The sequence below is a fragment of the Lissotriton vulgaris genome, chromosome 8 (genome assembly GCF_964263255.1).
Source record: "Lissotriton vulgaris chromosome 8, aLisVul1.2, whole genome shotgun sequence".
Taxonomy (NCBI): Eukaryota; Metazoa; Chordata; class Amphibia; order Caudata; family Salamandridae; genus Lissotriton; species Lissotriton vulgaris.
Window position 1 is genome coordinate 302,190,556 of NC_141696.1, and position 19,262 is coordinate 302,209,817.

The window sequence follows — 19,262 nt, forward strand, 5'->3', positions numbered from 1 at the left end:
TTGAATGGCAAACCTATCAAACTACCCATAAACGCTCTGGAACAATTTTTGTAAACAAGGTGACATTTTAAAGTTTATGACAGATAATTTATAATTGTGCTACAGTGTAAAATGCCTTTGAGGGTATTCTTCGGTTTAATTACCACATAGAAGGACATTGATGATTCTCCCTTACAACGTGAAAAATATATAAATGAATGTAGAGTTTAAAATGTAATACTGAAAATGAAAATCTCAAAACATGTTGAAGACAACATGAAAATAAAAAAAGAAGAATGAATAGGGACTGGGACTGATTGAAGAGTGGCCATGACTAAATGGACTTGTAAAACATTACGGTAGGCTTTTGTAGCTGTGCCTTACTCCTCTCTTCAATGTGAATAACACAAGGCATTTTCTATAAGTAGTTCTATGTTATTGTGGATTTACACGAGTAACACACATTGTAGTAATTCAATTTTCTAAACACTTTACATAATACTTTCATTTGCATACTTTTTATTTTGAATTTAAAGATGCAGTAAAACGATGTTGTTGCATTAAATCACTATACCATTGAGATAGTGGCATTGCTGCATAAACTACGAGGAGGACCTTATTGCATATGGCTGAGACTGAGACAACTCCTGATAGAAAGGTAAAGGTGGTGGTGTTGCAATCCTCCTGCTGTTCTGCCGGCTCCTAAGTACTTTATTTTTTCGATTAATCAATCAGGATCATAGTGTATGGGGTTAATAGAAAGGAAAGAGAAACTGCACTTAATGGCCCAAATATGATGACAAGACCAAAATCAGCGAAGAAGAGGTCTGAGAGTAAGGTGGAAAGATTGAAGAGGTTGATAATTGAGAATGTATTAGAGCTGTCCCCTTTGAATAATACTGTTCCGTATAAGCAGCTGTCTCTATCTCGTGATTCCTCTAATTTGGAGGTAGAGAATCAGGTTTCATAGGAGCATGAGGGCAAATATATTTTAAAGAAAATGTTGCCTGAACTTGTTTTCCATGTTCCTGGGTTTCCAGGTGAAAGAATTCCTGAGACATCTGCTAATAGACGGCTGCATCAATTACAGAGTGCTTCTTATCAGGATTTTTTTGCACACCCCTTTCTTTTGTAGCTCCTTAAAAGGCAGTCGAGAGGCCAGGGTAAAGTTATGCTACTTCACATTGTGGCGAAACTGTACCATCTTAAAGACATTCATCAAAGTTCACTGGACTCTCTTCCCATTGACTATTTTGCTGCAATTCTGGTTGGCAGATCTTTCTTAGCAGAAGGCTATCACCAACAATGCTACTGACGAGGAGAAAAGGCACTTTTCTTTATTGAAACAAGCTTCTTCGGATAAACAGGTGGTAGAGAAGATGTCTACCTTTCACCAGGCCTCTCAGAGACAATAAAAGCAGCCTCGGGAAAAATTCTATTCTAAAAGGGTTGGTGATAAGGAATGTAAGTCTCTGATAAATGCTAGGATCTGACTATATGCTAGGATCTGACTATACGTGGCCAAGCATGGAATTTGCAGTTGGAGACAGGATTCAACACTTTTTGCGAATATGGGGGTGCTTCAGATCGTCAAGTAAGGATACCTGTCAGAAATGGGGTCTCGAGCTGGCAGGTTGTTACCCTGTCCAAGTTGGGACCATTCTTCCTAGTTAGGACAAGGGGGATACACTTCTAAAATAACTTTTGCTTACCCTCTTGGTAGCTTGGCACGAGCAAGCTGTCAGGCTTATCTCAGAGGAAGAATGAAAAGCATGTGCACATAACCTACAGTAATGAAAACACTAGTTTAAAAAAAAATAATCAATATTTTATCTGTGCATAATATGGCCAAAAATGATACAAATCCACCATACAGTTCTTAGAAATATCAAAAAGCAAGAATAGACCTAAAATACAGTTCCTTGAAGTGAGTAGCTCCATCTGGGGATACCACGGCATCATGAACAACAAATCCAATCAGTGTTGTCTGACCGTGGCATCGTGGGCCAGCAATGGTGTCGGGAAGACTGTCAAAGAAGTACCTTTAGCAATTTAGGGCATCAGGGACCTTGCTGTGAGCTCCAAAGAGCTGGCGACGGCAGGCGTCGGTTCTGGAGGTCTATGTGGGAGTCGTCAGGCCCTTGAAGTCACATGGTTTGCAGATCATGTGGTTGAAGTCAGGAGCTCTGACATCGGCGGGCATCGGGGATGCGGTGCAAAGTGCAGCAGTGCAGCGTGCAGTGCCCTCAGGTTGAGGTGTAGGCAGCAGCTCAGTGACAATCGTCCAGAGGGGTCAGTGAGACCAGGGCTGCAGTGGGAAGTGGTGCAGGGTTCAGCGCGAAGCTGGAAGGTCACGGTGTAAGCAGCTGTGCCATCATTGCCGAAGCGCTGTTGTTGGTTGACAAATCTTCGATGGCGCTGGTGTTGGCAGGCAGAGGCTGTGGTGAAGTACAGGATGGTGTGAAGCGAGGCAGAGCGAAGCGCAGTGGTCACGGTGCAAGCAGCTGCTTGGTGGCATCGTTGGGCGTCTATGAGAACAGGGTTGTGGTGCAAAGTGCGGTGGTGCTTTCAGGACACAGAGCTGGCAGCGGAGTAGTTGAAGGTGTCTGGTTGCTTTTTCATCTATTCCAGCACAAAACACACAGTTCCCAGTGCTAGTAACAGATGTACTTGAAGTCGTTGTTGTTCCTGAGACTTCTTCAACAGGGGGGAAGCTCTACCTCAAGCCCTTGGAGAAATTCAAACAAAATAGTTGCAGAAAGTATAGTCCAGTTCTTTCTCTGCCCAAGACAGCAGTAGCCACTGCTGACCAACACAGCAAAGTGGTAGTTCCTCCTCACAGCTTCTCCAGTTCTTCTTCTTGGCAGGAACTCAATACAAAAGAGTTCTAAAGTCCTGGGGTCAGGGCCCCAATATTTAGGATTGTAGCTTTTTATTAATTTCAGAAAAATGAGTTGGGAACAGCAGATGTTGCATACATTGGCGGGCGAGGAATAAGCAGTGATATATTGATTCAGCTTACATCAATCTGCACCTACATCCGTAGGCCGGTGCGGTATTCGTCAGATCAGACAAGAATGAGGGAATGGAAGGGGGAGGGAATGAATAGGAGGGAGATATAATCCAAACACATATAAAATCATAAACATAGAAAAAAAATAACATGTGCTCAGGTTGCTTAGACCGTCCTGACGCTCTCAGTAGCGGTCGCTCTCCTCGCTCCCAGCTCTCTTTTGGTATCGTTGGGCTGCGCTCTTTGCTCAGATCTCCTCTTCAAAAACCTGCTAGCTGCTGCCTGCCATAGCGCTGTAGTGAGATTAGCATTGTCGAAGTATTAGAAATATTTAGAGCGCTTTAATTGATTTAAGCACTGTGTTTTCATTTGCATTTTATTTGTCCCAGTTGTAGCGCTATCTGTGTTGCTTTGTCTGGATAGTGCATTGCTTGCTTTGTGCCTCGATAATTGTAGCGCTTTCAGCACACATTGCCTAAGCTCTTTAACTCGTCTTTGTGCCCCAGCCTGTCTCTAGTTTCTCTTTCGCGGCCATTTTTGTTGTTGTTGTGCCTCGGAGCCCGTCCTCCACAGCACGCCCCCGCCTCCCAACTGATCCTCCCTCCCACTGACTGCATAGCCCTGCTCCCAGCCTGGGAAGCGCTGTGACCGTCCTGACGCTCTCAGTAGCGGCGCTCCCCTCGCTCCCAGCTCTCTTTTGGTATTGTTGGGCTGCCCTCTTTGCTCAGATCTGCTCTTCAAAATCTGCTAGCTGCTGCCTGCCATAGCGCTGTAGTGAGATTAGCATTGTGGAAGTATTAGAAATATTTAGAGTGCTTTAATTGATTTAAGCACTCTGTTTTCATTTGCATTTCATTTGTCCCAGTTGTAGCGCTATCTGTGTTGCTTTGTCTGGATAGTGCATTGCTTGCTTTGTGCCTCGATAATTGTAGCGCTTTCAGCACACATTGCCTAAGCTCTTTAACTCGTCTTTGTGCCCCAGCCTGTCTCTAGTTTCGCTTTTGCGGCCATTTTTGTTGTTGTTGTGCCTCGGAGCCCGTCCTCCACAGCCCGCCCCTGCCTCCCAGCTGATCCTCCCTCGCCCCTCCCCCCTCCACTTCTCCACTTATGAGAGATGCATTTACACGCAGCATTCACGCACAGCGATCGCGCCCCATGCGCGCCTAAGGAGCGCCAAAGGTAAGCCTGTCTACGCCCGTCCGTGCCTGGACCGCGCCCAGCGCCAGACCCCCTGGTCTCCGCCAAACCCTCTCCACCCGTATAAGGTATGACGCCGCTACCCTATTTGCCCTTAACCCCGGACGCACACCACAATGCTGCGAAGCTGCCCCAGGACACACCCATGGACCCTTCACCTGCCACTCCTTCAAATTTGCCTGCACCAGGACCCACACCAATTCGACTAACTCCAAACACTGCTCCGACTCTAACCACCTGAAGTGCATCCTGCTGAACACCCGCTCTGTACACAGACACCCCACTGAACTCTGGGACCTACTCGATTCTGCATCGCCGGACGTCGCCTTCCTTACAGAAACATGGATGAACGCCTCATCAGCGCCCGACATCGCTATAGCCATCCCTGACGCTTACAAGATCATCCGAAAAGACCGCCCCAACCAAACAGGAGGAGGCATCGCCATCGTCCATAAGAACACCATCCAAGTCACGACCAGCTCCGACAATAACCTCGCTACCGCCGAACACCTTCACTTCCAGATCCACACCGACCCCAGGACCACACTTAGAGGCACCCTCATCTACAGACCACCAGGAACTCACACACAATTCAACGAAGACATCACGGACTTCATCAGCCCACATGCCCTCACCTCCGAGAACTACATTCTACTGGGAGACCTCAACTTCCATCTGGAAAATAAAAACAACAGCAACACCACCACCCTTCTGGACAACCTGGCCAATCTTGAACTCAAACAACTTGTTGACACCCCCACCCACCTTGCCGGTCACACGCTCAACCCTATCTTCACCTCCAGCAAACACATCACCTTCGATCACACTACAGTTCTCCATTGGACGGACCACAGCTGCGTCCACTTCAGCTACAAAAAGACCTTGACCCACAACCCCCCACAACCTATTCCTCGAAGAAACTGGAACAAAATCACCACCGACTAACTCTTCACATCGCTTAACCAAAACACTCCTACTATATCATCGGACCCAAACCAAGCTGCCACCAAACTCACACAATGGATCACCCACAGCGCTGACGAATTAGCACCCCTGAAAAACCACCAGATCAAACAAGGTACCAAAAAGGCCCCCTGGTTCAACGATGACCTTAAAAAATCCAAGAAGTTATGTCGTACTCTCAAGAACACCTGGAGAAAAAACCCAACCACTGACAACCTGACTACCTTCAAGGACGCCACACGCAAACACCACCAATTGATCCGATCAACCAAGAAATCAGCATTCAAGAATCGACTCGACAACAACGTCCACAACAGCAAGGAACTATTCTACATCGTCAAAGAATTTACCAACCCCACCGCCGGAACAAACGACATCACTCCCTCCCAAGACCTCTGCGACTCTTTATCCTCTTTCTTCCACAACAAAATCACCGACATACATAACAGCTTTGAAAACCAGTCCAAAGAACAGGCCACTCCTCCCACCCCCGAACCAAAACAGTACCCTCACAATCTTTGCACCTGGAACCCAATCACTACTGAAGACACCATCCACCTGATGAACTCCATCCATTCAGGATCGCCAACCGACCCATGTCCCCACCACATTTTCTATAAAGCAGACTCCATCATCGCACCCCCTCTCCGCGATGTCATCAATTGTTCCTTCAACTCCGCTACCTTCCCAGAAAGCTGGAAACACGCCGAACTCAGCGCCCTTCTGAAGAAACCCACAGCAGACCCCTCTGAGCTTAAGAACTACCGCCCCATCTCACTCCTCCCATTCCCTGCCAAAGTCATTGAGAAAGCCGTTAATAGTCAGCTCGCCGCCTTCCTTGAATCCAACAATTCCCTCGACCCCTCACAGTCCGGCTTCCGAGCCAAACACAGCACCGAAACCGCCCTCATCACAGCTACAGACGACATCCGAACGCTACTGGACAACGGAGAAACAGTTGCCCTCATCTTACTCGACCTCTCCGCCGCATTAGACACAGTCTGTCACAGCACCCTCATACAACGCCTCAGCAACGTCGGTATACAAGGAAAAGCTTTGGACTGGATCATCTCATTCCTCGCCGGGAGAACCCAAAGAGTCCGCCTCCCCCCATTCAAATCAGAGGCCACCGAAGTCATCTGCGGCGTACCACAAGGATGATCATTCAGTCCCACCCTCTTCAACGCTTACATGAGTCCCCTCGCATCCATCGCGCGACAACACAACCTCAACATCATCTCCTACGCAGACGACACCCAGCTGATCCTCTCCCTCACCAAAGACCCAAACATAGCAAAAACCAATCTACACGAAGGAATGAAAGAAGTAGCCGAATGGATGAAGAACAGCCGTTTAAAACTAAACTTGGACAAAACGGAAGTCCTCATCTTAGGATTATCACCCTCTGCCTGGGACGACTCATGGTGGCCATCGGCACTGGGTAAAGCGCCCAGACCCACAGACCACACACGCAACCTGGGCTTCATCCTAGACTCCTCCCTCTCGATGACCAGACAAGTCAATGCAGTCTCATCTTCATGCTTCACCGTCCTTCGCATGCTCAAAAAAATCTTCCTTTGGATCCCCACCGAAACAAGAAAGACAGTCACCCACGCACTGGTCACTAGCCGACTGGATTATGGAAACACCCTCTACACTGGAACCACTGCCAAACTACAGAAAAAACTCCAACGCATCCAAAACGCCTCAGCCAGACTCATATTGGACATCCCCGTCAAGCTCACATTTCCGGTCACCTGAAAGACCTCCACTGGCTCCCAGTCAACAAGAGAATAACGTTCCGTCTCCTCACCCACGCACACAAAGCCCTCTACGACCAAGGACCCGAATGCCTCAACACACGACTGTCCTTCTACACACCCACCCGCCATCTACAATCATCCAATCAAGCCCTTGCCGCAATTCCGCGCATCCATAGATCCACCATGGGAGGAAGATCCTTCTCCTACTTTGCGGCCAAAACCTTGAATTCTCTCCCCTCTCACCTCCGCCTTACACAGAACCACCTCTCCTTCAGAAAACAGCTAAAAATCTGGCTATTCGATAAGTAATGCACACACCCTCCCTCAAGCGCCTTGAGACCCTCTGGGTGAGTAGTGCGCTATACAAATCCCTGAACTTGAACTTGAACTTAGATGTAGATTCACTCTTTCCTTTCCCTTTTTGTCATCTGGGGCGTGTAGGAGGTGTAATCTGCAGTATGTGCAAGTATATTGGGCAGGTTAAGTGTTTAAATTCTCCTGAACGGTGTGTAATACAGGGCCCCCATTGTTTCTTAAATTTGGGTAATTGTGGTTAACCATAGCTGTTAATTTCTCCATCCCTAATATGTCCCACAATTTATCGAGCCAGTCTGCATGGGTCAGGATCACATCCGTGCCCCATTTGGACAGCAGGACTTGCTTCGCAGCACACAGCCCCAGTGTCATAGCTTTATCCTGTTCGGAATGTAAGGAATTTGTTAGGGCGTTGGGCTACCCCATTAGGATGTAGCTCGCAAAGCTGGGTATTTCGGTGTAATAGGGTAGGGGATAAGGATTTTTTTCATTTCTAGACGACTGGCTACTGCATGCTCCATCTTAGGTGCTGTTACTACAGAACTTGGCAGTAGTCTACAATTGCATTCCATATCATGGTTTCCTACTCAATGTGGAAAAGTGCAAGGTGGTGCCAACAATGGATATGACCTTTAAAGGGGCCAGATTTTGTACAGATCTAAGCAAAGTTTTTCTCCAACAAGCCTTGAGCAATTACATTGAGGACATTGCTCTAAAGGTGTTCCACAGTAATTTCTTCCCAGTGAAGCAGTGGTTGAAGCATCTAGGACACATGGCAGTGGCTGTTTTCATGGTCCTTCATGCCAGATTTATATCTTTGCCCATTATGGAGTCATCTGCATTTCATTTCGACACCCAAGGTCAGGGGATTTTGAGGTCATAGTGAGGGTGACTTAGAAGATACGGAGGTGGTTGCAGTGGAGGATAACTCCATAAACTTTGTCCAAGGGAGTTTATCTTCCACAAGACCCTCAGAAAGTCCTGATGAGAGACACCAGCTCTGTTGGTTGGCAAGGCACTCTGGGGACACAGTCGATATAAGCTAAATGGCATCTACAGAGAAGCAGATGATCTTCCAACTGAAGGGAACTCACTGCTGTGCACAAACCAGTACTGGTGTTCCAGCAAGAATTGGTGAGATGAAATCTGGTTGCCAGATATGGCTGCTCTGGCATATATAACCAACAAGGGGGGTACCCAATGACTATCTTTGAATCTGATGGTTGTTCAGCTGTTTAAGAGGACAGAAAGTACTTATCAGGGGGGTAGACAACATGGTGGCATATTCTCTCAGCAGACTTTTCCCTCCTCACAGAAAATATCGTTGAGTAGACTAATATTTAATTAGATATACAAACCATATGGAATGCCGTTCCTTGATCTGTTAGGTTCAAGACACAATGCTTAGCTTAATTGGTTTATGCACCAGGGTACCAGAGGAACATTTTGAGGAGTGGATGCATTGATGATCCACTGGCCGCACTCCCTTCTGTATCTATTCCTTAAATTCTTCTGATTCCCAAGCTGCTATCCAGACTATTGTGGGAAGACAGAGATATGGTGGTAGTGGTGCCATTGTGGCTGCAACAGTCATGGTTTCCCCATCTGAAGTCTTTAGCGGTTCAGGTTCAGTGGTTGATCCCAATCTACCCCTCTCCTCTGGGAGTTCCCCATGTTCTCTCAACCCATAAACCTTGTCTCTTGGTGTCGAAGTTGAGAGGTGGGTGTTACAGAGAAAGGGTCTGCCCAGACATCTCATGGTTGTGATTTAGCAGTCCCTGAAGCCTTGTTAAAATACCAGAGTGCTGTGTTATATGATCTCACTGCATTGAAGGTTGCGGTGGCACTTAAATAATATTGACACATGATCCAAAATCAGTGCTGGAAAATGTGCTGAAAAAACACCCACTCATTTATGGACTGGCTGGCAGGTCCCCTAAGGCACCTGTGCACAGAAACTCCGAACCACAATCAGCAAGATCTTTGATTAACTCCTACGGAGCCTGTGGCCACACTTGACAAAAAAAAGATTCCAAATTGAAAGGTGTGGGTACAAGGGCCACCGTAGCCCTGATGAAAATGTAATTACAATTGAGTAATAAGAGTAATTTTGGTAATTCTGTGTTACCCTTATGACACAAAATTACCAAACATGATGTCTTTATACCTGATAATGCTATTCAGAGCAAGTTGGGGCCTAAATTAAGCAGGTTCATAGATCCAGCCCTGCGACCAGTGTCCTTGCATCAAGGTCCTTACAGACACAGCTCCAGCCCCTCGATGCACCCGCCTCACCTCTTTCCTTCTTCCTCACTCGCCTCGGTCTCTTGCTTTCTGTGACTTTTGTGCCACTTTTATTGCTTTTTCACCCTTTTATTTCACGCTTACTGTGACTTTCAGTGTCTTTTTACTTTCTCACTCACTCTATTAGCCTCTTCTCTTGTTGCCATTTCTCTGTTTTTGTCTTTTTCCCAGGAAGGAAGACAGAGAGTATAGGGAGTGAGGTGGAAACCTTGAGGCAACAAGCTAGGTCTGAAAGGGCCTAGGACTGGTTGGAGGACCAATCACAGGTATGTGGGAGGTGAGCTACCCCACCACTCCCCTTCACGTCTTAAATGCCATACCAGACACTGATGGCTGGCCAAACCACACAACATGGAAGGAGCCTTTACCTTCTTCCTCTGCAACTTCTCCTGCACCTCCATGCCCACATCACCAACCAGGAACATATCCACTACATCCACTCTCTCAGACACACTAAAAAAACTACCAACAAACACACCAACTACCTCCACTCACCAGTACCATGCATGCTTCTCAACATACACTCAATCAGCAAAAATGCAGCAGAGACCTGGTACCTGCTAGAAGATGCTGCCCAAGACCTCGACTTCCTTTCAGAAACATGGCTGAACACAGCTTTCCATGTTTGCATTGAACGATTAGAAGATAGTGTGGCATACATATTTCTTCTAGACAAGGTTGCATGTTCCTATTGAAACACACTTAGGTGGACCTGTAATCACTTGGTGGTTTGTTTATCTTTTTCATTTCAGCCTTCCCCATTTTTCCTTCTTTAGAAGCATGGACACATTACAAACATTTGGATTTACAGATGAGCAATATGCTCCCTTGATAGGAAACCAATCAACCACTAGCAATTAGGTAAATAGCAGGGATCTTGCCACAAATGAGATTTAAATACATTACTTCAACTTAAAAAAAAGATCCGTAGAACAGAATTTCATTGACAATTTATGTTAGACTACCTCAAAGTGGGTGTCATCCCACGGGGACTAAGAGTTAAAAACATCCTAGGCCTTTTTGTACAGATACGTATGTTTCTAGAAAAGTGGTCCCTAATAGCAAATAGATGTTCGCTGGCCCTTATGATTTTAATGATAGAAACTGATGCAAACTTAACTATCAGAAATGTCTATACTAGAAGAAAAAATCAAGCAGAGCAATGCACTAGATGAGTCCAAGAAAACATTAGAAGATATAGACAGGGAAGTTACAGCTTACTCTGACTATCTGATAAAAAGAAAAAACGCTAAATTAAAAAAATATATTAGATTCAATACTAAATAAACACATATCCATACCTAAATGAATACTTCTTCAAACAAGGTGAATATCAAGAATGTGAGCCAAATGAGTACCAACGGCCCATGAGAAAAGTTACCTCCTTCTCAGACACTTCTAACTCGGATAATGAAGGGAGCTCCCATCATTAATATTCTGATTGAAATAGAACTATGAAATCAACTAATCAACCTTCTGGCCAACCTTCTTTAGGCAAACGACAGGCACGACGAGGCCCATGTATACCGAGATATCAGCCCAGATATCGCAATACCTTCAATAGGGGCAATTTCCAACCAACAATATCTGGTAACAAGGAATGCCCAGTATTGAAGGCCGTAACAGCCATACATATTTTATATTTATCTGAACAAACGTTGCCAGATTCCACCATCTCACTTCTATCCAAGGGTCTCTCCTTTGTACCTCATACAGGTATTGTTATTTTTGAACTACCCCTGGATATAATGGCATTCTTTCGCAAAATACGCTTGAGAAAATATTTTGCTAATGGCGAAGCCATACACCATAACCAAGTAGACAATTGTCCAGGTCAACCCCCTTACCTCTACCCCCACACTGGACAAGCTGGGACCAGAGGTGGAATTGTTTTAAAAATATAGTTCTCAAACACCTCAAAGCATCAATCACCCCAGCTTTTCGTCCTCCGACCAACCTAAACAAAGAAGAACTTGAGGATTTGGTTACTTTATGACACAATTTAAAAGTAGTTATCAAGAACTGTGATAACGGGGGTGGTATATTAGTAGTAGATACGGATAAATACATCCAAAAGATGCAAGATCTATTAAGTGATTCTACATATTATCTACCTGTCAAAATAGATTAAACCTCAAGAGTACAAAGAAAGATCCACAATCTTACAAAAGATCATTAGACATAGGTACTATCTGCCAAATGGAATTTGACTATTTAAATATAGAACATCCCAAAATGGCAGCAATATATGGTGTACCAAAAATACTCAAATACAGTCACAACCCTCCATATTGCACAATTGTGCCTACAATAGGCTCAGTCACTGATCCGATTTTAAAATATATTGATCGCCTTTTATGTCCACACATGCCCAAAATGACATCAGATATAAAAGACACCAAAGCAATAATTAATGCGGTGTACCCCAAGAAGGTGCACTTACAGCTGTGAAGTGGTTCATAGACTGCTACCACATTGATTGCGGTCCAGAATTCATTATAGAGACCCACAAAATTGTATTGGAAGAAAACACCTTTGATTTTAATAGTAACCTCTACAGACAGACAATAGGTGTGAGTATTAGAGCAGCTTGCTCCCCTACTGTAGCAAATATATATATGTCACACTTCAAAAAGGCCCATATATATAATTAAATAGCCCCTTTCTTTGAGTCTATCCAAAATTGAGCTCGCTACATAGATGATGTTTTTTCATTTGGAGCAATCTTTGTGATTGCAACCTTAAATTCACAGCTCACACCAGGTTCAAAAATATTGAATTTCTCGATATTCAAATCAGAGAAAACAATCAGGTCCTGGAAGTAGACCTCAAAGGGAAGCCTACAGCAAGAAGCACACTCTTGCATTTTGATAGCTTCAACCCGAAAAAACAAAAGGAAAGTTTTCAATTTAGACAGTTTCTCCATCTCTGAAGAAACTGCAACAATATAGCTGACTATGACAAAAGATCAGAAACTATGAAGACAAAATTTACCACACGTGGATACCCTAAACGAGTAGTAGGAGAAGCATATAAGCATGCAAGATTCTATGATAAGATCATCTTTTAGAAAATCCGTCCACTAAATCCGCACCCAAATTAGTATGTGTAAGCAGACACTCAACAGCAAATGAACAAGTAGGTCAAATAATACACGCAAATTGGCATATTTTAAACACAAACTCAGATGAAAAAGATATACTGCCATGTCCAATGTTTGCACATCAACAGAACAAAAACTTGAAGGACCAAATTTTACATTCACAAATGAAAATAAAACCATCTTTTATCCAAAAGACCTTAGATGGTGCCTAACCTATCTATTGTAATGATAAATGCTCCCAATGCAAAGCATGCAAAAGCACTATAATAGCAAACATTTTTTAACATAATCTTCAGATCATTACACTAAAATCGTTCACAAACTGCAAAAAAAAAAACATTGTTTATTTGTTTTTATGCCCTTGCAGATTGGGTTATGTCAGCAAAACGTCCAGAACATTAACCACATGACTGACAGAATACCGCTCAGGGATACGAACAAAAAAGACCACTGCCCCTTGGTGAAACACTATATGGAGGCAAAACACAGCCATGAAGACATCAAATCGCTAGTCCTGGAAAAAATAAACATCAAAGCAGGTACTGCTACTGATGCCACTAGAAAAAGAAGAGAAGTATTTGGATATTTATTCTGAATACAGTCAAGCATGGCTTAAATCAGGAAATTCCTTGGTAACAGGCAGTAAGATACAATGCTGGTTAAGTCTTTAATGGCTATATACAGCACGTCAAACAGTATTCCATATTCTATGCCCACTAGGGCAACACATATCTTCACACGTTATTATCTCTAGCATTATTAATTTGATGGTACTCTTGATCTTATATATAACAATTTCCTCTCTTCTAAACAAGTTCCTTGTAAGTCATTCTTTCTTAATTTTAAACATTTCCGGTAAGATCTAGTGGGCATCTAAGCTCAGCGCACTATAAATTACCCCTACATAGAGTAAATACAATCTCAGACATTTGCTCTCTGTGTCATGCAATTTAATAGTTGCACTTTCACCATCTCCAAGTAATTGGAATTACCTCTGACCTTGATAATAACATAATTTCCCTTGAAATAGGTCCTCTATCAGTAATGGACGTAACACAATTTCTGACATCGCTCTTCGTGTCATATAACATTATGTACTTTAACTTTGTGACTGTTATAGAACATCACCACTTATATCACAATTTCGTTGCTTGCAACATTGTTTCAATAAAGCTTTATTGAAGTGTTTTGACGGGCCGACTGTTAAAACTAGACAAATAGGCTCGTCATACGATTGGCTGTGTATACCATGTGACAGCTGTTTGAACGTTAAATCAAGACCATCATGGCTCGTTCGGTTAGTCTCTACTCACACAAGAAGCCTACATCTGGAGGTTCCATGTCGTCAAAAACGTAAGTATGCACTGCTGCCACATTTCTACCTGTTTTGTCTCATCACACATAAAGCCGGCCATGTTGCATGGTATGATTACTTTCTATATCTTTCTTTATTATTACATTTCACTCCCTCTTTTCATTAGTATATTTCAAATATGGGAGATTACGGCAGTGTTCATCTTTCATATTTAGAGCTGCCAACTCAACGCTTTTCAATAGTCAGATTTTTGCAAACCTGGTGTAATTGATATTGAACACTCTGCGATCGTACTCGTGCTCAACATATCAGGCACGACCGCCTCACCCATAATCGATATACATATTCTACTCACACCTGTCTGTTTATTCTGCACATTCGGCCTCTCATTTATTGTTTCCAGCACTGGCATATTCGGCACTGGTAAAAAAGTTACTTTGACATGTTTACTAAAGACTTAGTTATAACATCTGTCACTTTTCCTATAACACATTCCTTATCTAAAGCGGTGCACACTTCAGTGTCTCGTTTGTTGCTTTTATTACAGAAACCCTTTTTATAAAGTCTGATACTAACTCAGTTCCCGCAATTGTATCGAACTTTAACAAAGTACGGTCTTCTTGTTAAAGATTGCAGGGTTTTGTTAGCATGAAATGAAAGGCATTTTTTTACTTGGCAGCCATTTTAGTTAGCCATGTGCTCGCCATGTGCTGTTTCCTCTTCATGCTCAGAAGGGCCTAGCTAGTAGAATGCACCTGCTCCTCTTATATAACTGTCATGCTATTTTTGCTGATGTATGAAGAAGTAACTCTCCTCCCACTTTGTTGAGCAAGCAGATCTTGTATGCCCATATTAGGCCTTTTGCATGCTTACATGAGCCAGGACCTCCCCTTGGTCTTATGCTGACTATGTAACCCTAGTTAGAGAAAGGAGGGGTTTGGCCCTGTGGGAAAGAGGGTAGGTAGGGCCTGTTACAGTACCAAAAAAGGGTGTAATTTTACCTATGCCTCTTAACAATTATGAAACAACACTTAATGCTGAACAAAGGGAAAACCACTGTTAATTAGTTCACCCAGACATTTAATTTATGTCATTTACTTTTTTGGGTTATGTGTTTAGCATTTAAAGACAAGGAAAATACATTATCAACTTCACATTGAGCCATCCATTATTATTTAAAAGAAAAAAGCGGGAAAAAACAATATATACAATTCATGTGTGGAGACAAATAAACATATCATACAAATGTGCATTTAAAGTATTTTCAGTTATCATTGAACAGTTACCACAAAAACAGTACAAAAAAACACACTGTCATCAAGTCATGTATTGAATTTCCAGGGGGTAAACCTCATTAACTACCACCCCACATTCCTGTCACAATGTTGCTACAGTTCATGTTATTTGACAACAGGAATGGAAAAACAGAAGCCGATTTTTTCACAAACGAAATGACTTAATGCCGACGCGTTTCGAATCCCAATGTCTTAATCATCGGATTCTCATCAGGGCGGGGGATTATATCCGTGGGTACTGTTTAAAGAAAAAGAAGGGGAATATATTTAGAGAGAGTCCACCTCTCTTACAGAATGAAATAGCTTTTTCGAAAGAACGCATCCGGGGATGCAGCATACCTTATACGACCAATGATTTTTGGTCTTAAAGTCTCTTTATTAGAATGTCATCAACAACCGTGGGTGTCAACCTGCAGGAGAGCGAGATTGTTGTGATCAGTTGTTACATCGAAATTAGAGGCTGCCACAAAGTGCATGGATGAAGTGCAAAGTGGTGGGTTTACCTTCAAATCTGATACATCCGCACAAAAATCGAGAAGCAAAAAGAATTGATTAGCGGAGTTTTTTTATCCCAATGTCGTGTCCTTTTTATGAATATACAAAAAGAATTTAAGAATAGTTTTAACGCGGGGACGGTCTTGATGAATACCAGAAACCCCAAAGTAAAAACGGTAAATGGCTTACTTCTTTGTTGAGTTGATTTTAAGAAAGGGTGATTGTTTCCATCAAGAGTCCTATGAAAGGAAATGAGGAAAAATCAGTGATTGCCGATGTCTTTTATAAACTTTGAGGTTGTTTTTTATCAACTCAATAAAGAACAACCCACGGTTGTTGATGACATTCTAATAAAGAGACTTTAAGACCAAAAATCATTGGTCGTATAAGGTATGCTGCATCCCCGGATGCGTTCTTTCGAAAAAGCTATTTCATTCTGTGAGAGAGGTGGACTCTCTCTAAATATATTCCCCTTCTTTTTCTTTAAACAGTACCAGCGGATAAAATCCCCCGCCCTGATGAGAATCCGATGATTAAGACATTGGGATTCGAAACGCGTCGGCATTAAGTCATTTCGTTTGTGAAAAAATCGGCGCCTGTTTTTCCATTCCTGTTGTCAAATAACATGAACTGTAGCAACATTATGACAGGAATGTGGGGTGGTAGTTAATTAGATTTACCCCCTGGAAATTCAATACATGACTTGATGACAGTGTGTTTTTTTGTACTGTTTTTGTGGTAACTGTTCAATGATAACTGAAAATACTTTAAATGCACATTTGTATGATATGTTTATTTGTCTCCACACATGAATTGTATATATTGTTTTTTCTCGCTTTTTTCTTTTAAATAATCATGGATGGCTCAATGTGAAGTTGATAATGTATTTTCCTTGTCTTTAAATGCTAAACACATAACCCAAAAAAGTAAATGACATAAATTAAATGTCTGGGTGAACTAATTAACAGTGGTTTTCCCTTTTTTCAGCATTAAGTGTTTTTTCATAATTGTTAACAGAGGCATAGGTAAAATTCCCCCCTTTTTTGGGACTATGTAATCCTAAGCATATATAAGGTCCCAGTTTTCTGTACTCCTTAGACTGTCTCATACAGTTGCTAAGGGTTCTGTGTGACGTAGTCTCCCTCATCTGAGGTTAATAAATATGTATTTTATATTTCAGCTTCTGTGCCAATTCCTTCTATGTTGGTTTAAAAGGACCAAAGTGTACCTGTGAGATCCCTGAGTAGGTTTCTATTTTCTTCAAATGGCGCCCAACTTGGGCTCATCAGAGAAGTGGCTATCCAAGGGAGTGATCTTGACAGGAGACAGGAATCTACTATGGAGGACAGGACATGATTCTACTAAGGAGGTACTCTGTGCACGGAGATTCTGGGGATTCTCTGTCTCTGCAACCTGGTATATTTCTGGTCTTCCTGATTTTGATCCTCCACCTGTTTACCGCTCCAGGTTGAGAACCTTTTTGGCGTGAGTATTCTAATAAATGACCGTTCGGTCATTCAGAACTTGGCAGTTAGAATCTGGACACCAAGTGATTGGTAAGCGTTGTTTTGATGCAACACTTGCTGTTGGTTTTTGATGCCTGGGATTGGTAATGTAGTTTGAATGAATGTTGGATTTTATCGAGCGTGTGGTTACCCTGGGGCGTTCCAGCGCTCTACCACTGGGGAACCTGTCCTGGCTTTCCATGTGAGATAGTCCCTTCAATGGGCATCCCCAAGGTGCAGCCAGGCATCCCCGGCAGTGATGGGGCCGGAGTGGAGATTAAGCAAGCTATTGCCCAGAGTTGCAGCATGGGACCCCATGGTTAGAGTGGCACGAGGCGAGATTTATCAGGCCCGCTGACATTGGTCCTGCTCCCGGCCTTGTCAGGAATTGAACCCTGGTCCCGGGCCGACCTCTGCCTCCGGGTCTGCCATCTCTAACCGTTGAGCCACACTTCTCCACTTTAGTAACGCTTACTGTGGCTTTGGAATTTTGGAATTTGTGTTGGCCAACTTGGATTTGTATGTGATTGATATATGAGTTGCAATTTATATAGGCAGGTAATGAGAAGAATTTTCTCTGTTTTGAATTGATTTGAACGGCACACAGTACAAGAGTACCTTAAGTGCTACTTTGGTTATAATACTGCATATTATGCACTATTTTTGGCATGCCTTTTTAAAGCACACATCGAAGAATGTGTCGCTTTTTGGAGGTACCATAGTGAGATATGAAGTGAATTAGCTGGCTCCCCTAGAGGGAATACCTAAATAGGTTTAGGTATAAAAACATATTTCTTCCTTGACGATTCTGTACTCCATGGACTTCAGATATGGACATAAAACAAACAAAGGATCGTATTCTGCGAACTTTTAAAAATGGAGATATGCAGAGCGGTTTTTTGGTGTTCTGCCTCCAAAGCTAGTAAATGAAGTATATGTTGGCTTCTTTAAAATAAAACAGTCTGTTGGGCTGTTTGTGCAGTCTTTTGGAATACTATTGAGAAGCTCTTCTTGTAAATATGATAACTAGTATTTACAAATGGTTTGGTTTAAGTAAAGTCTGTGGGCTGTCCTTTGTTTCTGTCCTTAGTGTTGATCTGTGGGTTAATCATGTGTTTAAATGTCTATGTTGTTTGTGGTTTTTCCATTAGTCATACTTCTGTGAGTAAATAGCGATTGCGCTCTTTGTGAAAGAATGGCTAGCCTTAAGTGCACTGTATTGTGTGTTCTGAGTGTGTAACCCCCCTTCTGTATATGTCTGGAATGAGCTCAATGTGTTTGTTTGCGTTTTCTTGCTGTCCTCAGTCTGTTATGCAAAATGTCATTTAATTTATATTAAATAAAAATTAAATACAAATCCAGAAATTAACCATATAGTATGCTAAATAACTGCATGTTACCAATAAATTGATAGAGTAAGCAACTATGCACATGTAAAAACTGCTAATGCTTAAAACATAAAATTAGAAATCACATTCAATAGGAATAAAATAGGTCTCAAAAACTAAATTGTGTGTTTTGCAATAAATAAACAATTATAAAATGTTACAGCATTTTCCTTAGATACATTGTGTTAGATATAAACAGGCAAACGTATCATCTGAGTAAATTGGATGTTGCTGGACTTAACACATATTATAGGACATGCATTGAAATGCCTCAGTTTTAAATAGACTGTCACCATGCTTACATTTCAATAATAAAAAAAGCTTTCCAACAGCTGTGTTTTAACTGCCGCTGAGAAACAGCTGTCGTTTTGATTGTAGGCCACGGAGAGGAAGGGCTGTTGACTCAACTAAGTCTTAACACGGTGTAAAATCCTGCATTTCAGACTGCTGTTTTGAAAAGTTACAAAAATGAGGTTTATTAATTTGGATAACAGGAAAACATTTAAAGTAAGGATTTCCTTTCTTAAAGCCTTTCTACATAAGCATATCTGTGGTTCTGTTGTTAAAAAATGATTGTCCTTTTAAAAAGTGGCTCAAAACTTTTCATGTTTCAAGTTAGGCTTCTGA